The following is an 8,393-nucleotide window of genomic DNA, read 5'->3' as shown; positions in this document are numbered from 1 at the left end:
TTTACAGAGTCTCTGTTTCTCTGTTTACTGTTTGTTTTCCACCGAACGGTAAACCTGGCAGTTTGAAGGCAGGATCTGCGGGCGGCTGCGGCGTGAAGACGCGTTAACCAAGCTTGTCGCTTTGAATTACTGTCAGCGGGGTTGCGTGCGCGGAGCTGCTTTTGTGTTTTTCGCACTCCAAACTGTCAAAACTTCCCCGTTCAACTGGCATCCGTGAGCTTGTGTTGCAGCGAGCTGTGAAGCTCTCTCAGGCTGAAATTTACACCGTTCAGAATATCTGTTGTGTAGGGTGACATAACAACACTCAAATGTGATCAAAAACCAAGAAAAGATGCTTCATTTTATTAGAATGAACAGAAACGTGTGCTAGAATGGTAATTCACATTCATGTCCCCAAATTTTATTATATAAAGGATTACGTTCTGTTCTAAATCTGTATGGGATTGCATTTGAAAATTCAAAAAATCTAAATTCTGGTATGGTTTGAGTTACCAAAAGTACTTTAATACTTCCTTGAAGACATGTAATAAATTCATGTAGTAAACTTTCTCTCTTCAAGGAAATTATACCAATCTTGGTCTTGAATACAGTGGCATCATTCTGGGTTCTGTGGTGGTGACTGACTGCTGAGATGCAGTCTGTTAGGTGACCTTGTGAGCTGGAGGACCACAGAACTAACTCAGGAGGTCCAAAAGCACTGTGGAGCAGAGGTGTGGGAATAGCTGGAGGTGTGGCTTGGGGGAGTGGCTGTGGGTGTGGGAGTGGCTGGGGGTGTGGCTGTGGTTATGGGAGTGGGTGTGGCTATGGGAGTGGCTGGGGGAGTGGTTGTGGTTATGGGAGTGGCTGGGGGTGTCACTAGGGGGAGTGGCTGGGGTGTCACTAGGGGGAGTGGCCATGGGTGTGATTATGGCTGTGGTTATGGGAGTGGGTGGGGTTGTCACTAGGGGGAGTGGCCATGGGTGTGATTATGGGTGTGGTTATGGGAGTGGGTGTGGTTATGGGAGTGGCTGGGGGTGTCACTAGGGGGAGTGGCCATGGGTGTGGCTGGGGGTGTGACTATGGGTGTGGCTGTGGGAGTGGCTGGGGGGTGGCTGTGGTTATGGGAGTGGCTGGGGGTGTCACTAGGGCAGTGGCCATGGGTGTGATTATGGGTGTGGTTATGGGAGTGGCTGGGGTGTGTGGCTGTGGTTATGGGAGTGGGTGTGGTTATGGGAGTGGCTGGGGGTGTCACTAGGGGGAGTGGCCATGGGTGTGGCTGGGGGTGTGACTATGGGTGTGGCTGTGGGAGTGGCTGGGGGGGTGGCTGTGGTTATGGGAGTGGCTGGGGGTGTCACTAGGGGGAGTGGCCATGGGTGTGGCTGTGGGAGTGGCTTGAAGACAGACAGTGGCCTGCTTATTTTTACCTACCAGATTATGGATCCGTGCCTTCTAGGGCTCATTGCTTGACCAAAAGACTAGACTAGGGCTGTGTCCAAAACAGCATCCCAACTACTGTGTACTCAATTTGTACTGTCTGCAAAACTTTACTGGCAACTATTTATTGTGTATTTCTTTATTATGCGAAGGGCAGTCTGTGGAAAATATCCTCCGTACTATTTTCCTGTGTTACTGCGGAAGTTCCGTAAGATGTGCCCTTGTAGTAAAAAGACTCGCCTCTTCCTCTCTCAGGGACCTTCTAAAAGTATGGTTTACTTCCTGAAATGTGTGCTCCTGAATATACTTAGCGAAACCCCAGGAATAAGTATATCATCCTCTGATTTATGTGCACTACATTTAGAGAAAAGTCTACTTAACACCTTTTTCATCAAGTGTACTCAACTTATGTATTCAAGAATAGGCAAGTAAGCGGTATCACACATGGCCTAGCATTTTTAGTTTTTTTTCAGGGACTGCCAGTGCATCATAGATATGACTGAACATGGTTATTTTAATTAAGGTAAAGATCCTGTATAGCATGCCTTTAAATATAGGACTTAACATATTCATTAATTGGCTAGAGTCCATACACCTTGTTTCTGTGACCTAAATTGGTTGCTGTTTGAACGAAAAGCACAAAAACCAGCAGACACTGTGGCCCTCCAGGACTGGAGTTGCACCTGCATATGCTGGGGTCCTCGAGGGCTTGAGTTAACCCTGAACACACCGTGGCCTCCAGAACTATAGTTTGAGGCCTGACTAAGATGCAATAGCTTTCACATTTTGACGTGATACTGTAGCCAGTTCAGAAATTGATTTTTTAAAATCTATAATAACCCAGTAGGGTGTTTCATACTGAGTGAGTTGTCAGAAGCTTGGTGTTTTAAAATGGCCTGAAAGCCGAAGCGGAGGCCCTGGAGAGTGAGGTGATTTATCTCGGGGCTGAAGGCTGGATGGCTCCCGCCCTTTGTCCCATTCTGCCGACCTGCAGAATCTCCCAGCATTCAGTGCAGCAGCCCGCGGCTTTGAGTCGGACCCAGGGGCCAATGGGGCTTTTATTGCCTGTGCAGAATCACATTAGCACTTTATAACTGGAGGTTTATCTCTCTGTTTTTATCAGTTTGGTATCAGTTAGGTATCAATTAATACGTGCAGACGCCCTGTTCAGCGCTGTGTGATTTCCTGGAAGTAACAGGCAGGGCTGACCCTGCGTAGAGAGAGACTTTACCCAGTTCACCTTGCGGCCATTTGTCATCTGTCACATGGGGACGCCCTGGGTGAAAGTCTGCACGTACTCAGGTCACATGTGGCTGATAATGGGATGTGATTGGCTGCGTGTTCTGCCCATGACCCAGGGATAATAAAATGGGGATAAGATAACTGTGGCATCAGTTTCTTGTAGGAAACAGAGAAGAGCTCCATCATTCACAGAGCACATTGGTAACAACAAACAGAACAACGTTGATGGTTATTGGTGGATACTACTGTATGGCAACCCACAGGGTACATGAAAATGTATCCATCAATCAGTGTTGGCATTGTTCTATAGACTGTCACCCATGCACTTTTTGTAGGTGCTGGGTGACTAAGACTCATTCCTCTTAATTTATCAGTTCTCTGTTTGTCGTGATCGGTAGTCTGTTATGAGAATGAATCGTGAACCATGGATTTAGTCTGTAGCTTGGGTATGACTGAATGCCAACCGTGCCAGCTGTGTAAATCTTGGCCATGCCAACTGCTGGATATCCAGGGAATATGCTCAACACATTTACATGAGAATGAGATCTTTTCCCCGGGTAAACGGTTTGATTGAGCGTTGCCGTTTTTCAGAAGTGCAGGGGGTCAATTTCTAATCACATATATGGGTCTAAAGCATGGGAAATGTTAAATGCTGTCCGCAGAATTAAATCTACAGACCGGATCAGGCTGTCAGCAAGCCAGATGATTTCTAATGCAGCAGTCAGACCGCACGCTCAACAAAGCAGGGTCCATATTTGCATGCGTCTGAGACGCTGGAGTGGCTAGCGGTCGCGCTAACGGAAAAGCTCGAGCAGACTAGCATCAGTGCAGCTGCACCTCTGGGTCAATGAGCAAGTCAGTGCAGACGCTGAAGCAGTGCAGCGTGAGAGCGTGTCCTCACCTGCATGCATGTGTGCGTGCCTGTTAGCCGCAGCATAATTTTATTGCGACACTTACTAACAGAAGCAGGGTGAGACAGCGGGATGCAATGCTACCAGGATGGTACAAAAAAGTCTTTCTGTTCGGCCCAGATAAGACTTAGGGTACTGGCCCAATTGGACGAGGGACAAATCAATCAACTAGCCTGAGCCAATCTCATAGTAGCTCTGGGCCAGTGGGCACTCCTTATTGTCGAGCCCTGTTTTCTGACCAAAGTTATTGCTCTGACACTCTAATGTAATCATCAAAATCCATTCTCTACCGGTACAGACCATTCATATTTACAATTCATATTGTGGCACATATTTTTACCGGTATACTGTTTATAGTGCCCAGGCCTACATGCATATTAGCCCCATCAGATCGGACTGAGTGAACCCCCGTAAATATCCCGCATGTAAATAACTAAACCACACGTGAGAATCTCTTTTTCTGTAAGTTTGCAAACATTCATTTCCCTCTGTGTTCAGACTATTTAAACAAAGGTTTGTTTTACTTAATTATTTAGATAATTAGAGGATAAGTGATCAGTCTAGGCCTCAGTGGGAGTCACTGTCATGTTACTGTGTCTCATAACAATTACACTGCAAGCAGCCACGAGTGGTTGATGTGCTACTAATGCTAGTGTGCTGAAGCAGCTACTGAAGTTTGGGGCACTGGTTGGCATTTGGAACCCTGCATGCATGAAACCCCACATGTTGACATGTTAATGTGTCACGTGATGTCAATGCAGTCACTAACAATAGGAAGCAGACCGCTTATGGCAAACTAAGATATGAGGGAGGTTTGTGTGTCCCTTTTGTGCTCATAAATGAAAACCCCCTAATACAATGGACAATCCCTGCTGAAAATTCCAGTTTAAACCAGCCTAAGCTGGTCCACCAGCTGACCAGCTTACCCTACAAGCTTAACCAGTTTTGACCAGCCACAAACCAGCTATAACCAGCTAGAAGTGTAAAACACAGCTTAAACCATTTTAAGCCGGCTTAGAATCCCTGCTGGTCTTAGCTGGCCTTTTCACCAGGGACGTCCCTACACTTAGATTGCCAATGCCTGGAGTTCTGCCGTCTTGCGGGAATTCTCCATACCCGGATCTGGTCACTAATTTTGAATAAAAATTTGCCATCAGCAGTCTTTTTGGTTTTTGGGTTGCTAATGGCTAACTGTTTGAATTAATAGTTCCCCCATCAGTTTAGTGTGGTTGACTTTGTTTAGTCCTTAGTTTGCTATGAAATTTGTCCTAGTAACATAGTGTGGGCATGTCCAGGAAGTCAGGTGGTACAGTAACAATCCCTCCAGGGTGATTCTGCACATCCAGGAAGTGATTTTAAACCGTATCTTCAGGAAGTGAAATTTCCAATAATGTAATGGGCTGGCAGCTGCTTGCATGAAGCAGGGAGCCACAACAGTGTGGAAATTCAGAAACAATGTGACATGGCCATGCAAATCAATAGGCTAGAGACTATGTTTGCAGCCAGTTCTGGATAAAATACATATGTAAAATATTTTAACACTTCAGATGCTGGCAAGATTTGAAAACACTTCTGCAGGTCCCCAAAAATTGTCAACAAAATGTGTTACTAACCAAAACATAACCATATAAAGAACTACGTTCTGCGTATTGGTGAAAATAGTTGTTTCTTTTGAAAATGTTCAGTAATCAGCGGGAATTTTAGTGGTGTCTAAAGGTGTTCAGGCATTTCAAATTAAGTAGTTCACTTTGGTTTGCCTGCAAGTCTTGTGTAAGTGCCATCCACCTAGGCTGTATGAAATTACCTGGTGATAAAACCGCACCAAGTTGTACTTGTGTAAGTTGTGCTTGTTTACCAGTGTTTGCACTGACAGCACTTCTTCTGTCTGTTTGTTTGGTCGTGTGGCTAGAAGCTCATTGTGTTGTCTCATTGTGGTGAAGTGCACTGAGAATGGGCGGTGAGGCTCATACCCAATAGCCTGCAGCAAACAGAGTTTTTTTTGCGCACTCGTTTGGGCGCTCAAGCAAAACGTTCTCTCTGCAGCTCCTGTGCAAATGAGAGGAGCTGCACACCCAGTCTAAATGATGTGCTCTCTAGCTGGTTAACCTGTAATGAAAAAAAGAAACAAAATAGCTGTACAAAGCTAAATTGGTGGGCAGGAAAAGTGAGTGAAAGTACTGACCAACATCATGAAAGAAGACAGTAAGCCATTATAAAGATACTTAATAATGTCCCTCCCAGTTTAGAATCCATAACTTCTTTGTTGCTATGCGACCACGGTAAATATTAAATATTAAATTACTAAATATTAAATCTACACCGCTGAATTTGAATGCAGATGTAGTGGGCATAGATTGGTGTCTCCTCGCGTAGCCTGTAGAGCACTATCCACATGCTCATTGCGAGCCGCGAAGTCGGCGGTTCGAATCCGACCGCTCGACTTTTTCGCATGTCTCTCCCTCTTCTTCCTGTCTCTCTACACCAGTGGTCTCCAACCCTGGTACTGGAGAGCTACAGGGTCTGCTGGTTTTTGTTTTCACCTTAAAATCAGCACCCAATTGAGACCCAAGACACCAGGTGAGTTGAGTTAACTGTGTAATCAACTGCTCTAATTGATTCATGAAGTGCAGCAGACCCTGTAGCTCTCCAGGACCAGGGTTGGAGACCACTGCTCTACACTGTCCTATCCAATAAAGCAGAAAAAGCCCATAAAGATGTATTTAAAAAAAAGATGCAGTGGGCATAGCTCAGCTAGTTCACTAGTGAAGCACAGTGAGGTTCAGTAAAGCGAAGGCCTTGTAGCAGGTTACCGTGACAACAGTCTCTGGTGACTCAGATGAAAAATAACAACATTGCCCATACCTTGGGGCAATTTTGTCTTTGGCTGGTGACACGTTGGTCTTTGGAATGAGAGGTCTGGGTTAAAAAATAACACCTCAGATCAGAATCTCTACCTTTGGTTGCTGTTTCATTAATGAAGGAGCCGGTGTTATTGCAAAAACAGTGGATCTGCAAAACCTGCCCCAACCTTTTTCCGGTTGACGTGCTGTCACAACAAATTCGATCCGGGCTGCCAAAATGATCCGGGTGACGTATTGAAATTCTAAAACAGCCGATATAGCCATTGTGACGTACTCAAAGTTTCTTTACAGCGTCCATTGTTATGCCAATTCTGCTAGCCTTGCTACGTTCTGTGGCGATAAAGATTCTAAAACAACTCAGCAATTTATATGGTTTAATGAGTTATTTTCCAGCCTGAAATGTGATCATAATCGTAAACGGCTACATGTCATCTAACATGCAAGTAGTTGGCTATCTCCTTGGATATGAATTAAATGTTTTTAACAGAAAATAATAATAAATGTGATTTTATCCACGGAAATGGCTATACAAAAAGGCTAAATAAATGTTGTGGTCATGATTGCCGTCGTAGATGTCAGAAGGAAATGACAAACAAAAAAAAAAAAAGAAGGTTGGCTCTCTCTGGTTAATTTTATTATGCAAGTTCACATCTCTGATATTTCCCCATGGCTAACTTAGCTTTTTAAATTGAATTTGTATAATAAAATTAACCAAACACAGGCTTACATTTTCTGAACCTCTGTGATATAGTGGTGTAAGTAGGCTATTTAACAATTAGTTAGCTGCTCCGCTAGCCAGCGCTATGCTACTGTAAACACAATGCACACAGCACTCATACGCTGGTATGCACTTATAGCTAGCCACCTCTACATTATTTTCAGTAATATGAGAACATGCAGCTGAAATCCTCTGCGGAAAGCAACTTCACAGCGATCTTATTTGCGATCAGTAGGAAATGTTGTGCTTCACTTCGGGGTGCTTATTTCGCTTGTACAGCGAGTTTCCAGCCCAAACCACTGCAAAGAGAGCAAATTTATTTATTTTTTTGACAGTGACAAATCAGTTTTGAGCTTCCTGTTTCTCCTACCGATACAATACCATTTTGTTAATAATTGGTCCGCCCGGCTTCGCTCATTGCAATGGAGGTGCCACTAAAAACTAAAAGAATAGGCAGCAGACTATATGGCAAGTATGTGGCTTACTTTACCAAAATCAGTCATATTCACACCAAAACATAAACACACTTAGTTTTATACGCTACTAGAGAGCTGGCTATTACTAGCAATCTATCTCTCCCACTTGCTAGCTAGGTAAATAACATTAGCTATTAAGAGAGATGGGGAGATTGCTAGCAAGCTAGCTAGTGAGAGAGATAGAAAGACAATTATATCCCTAGATAGCGGTACTGATAGCATTAACAAATAATTATTAACAGTGTTATGACATAGCCTCTCATTTAGTTTCTGTAATTATGTGGCTATATACGTCTTTGAAAATGGCGTTACTTCTCTTAAATCTCTAAAAATGCATAGGCTGCGTGAGACCACTAAGAGGATACAACGGGAAGCTCTTGCCCCTCCCTCAGCATAGTACACTTGAGCGACCCATCAACCGAGTTGCTTTGCTGTGTGAGCGCAGGGTTAGCTTGCAGTGCTTTAGCCCGCAGGCTAATGCCATTAGCCACTATTTTTGCAATTACACCGGAGACACAAAGGAAGCTGCCTGCCACACCCCCAGATGTCTGCTGTGCAAGTTCTGTACCCTCTGCTTTGCATCCTCACCAATTATTTTACCACAGTCCGACACTGCGCAGTTTCAGTTCTTGTTTTTTTCTCTTAAACTTTTACCATATCAACCACGTTGATATTTTCCATCTTACCCTCTGGCATTGAGGAAGTGATTCAGTGCTGTCATGATTTTGTAAAACCACCTGTGTTCTGCCCGGCCTTTCGTTTCAGCTTTTGC

This window comes from Anguilla rostrata, chromosome 11 (genome assembly GCF_018555375.3).
Source record: "Anguilla rostrata isolate EN2019 chromosome 11, ASM1855537v3, whole genome shotgun sequence".
In the NCBI taxonomy this organism is placed as follows: domain Eukaryota; kingdom Metazoa; phylum Chordata; class Actinopteri; order Anguilliformes; family Anguillidae; genus Anguilla; species Anguilla rostrata.
The sequence above is the reverse complement of the archived record's forward strand: the minus strand, read 5'-3'. Positions refer to the sequence as shown.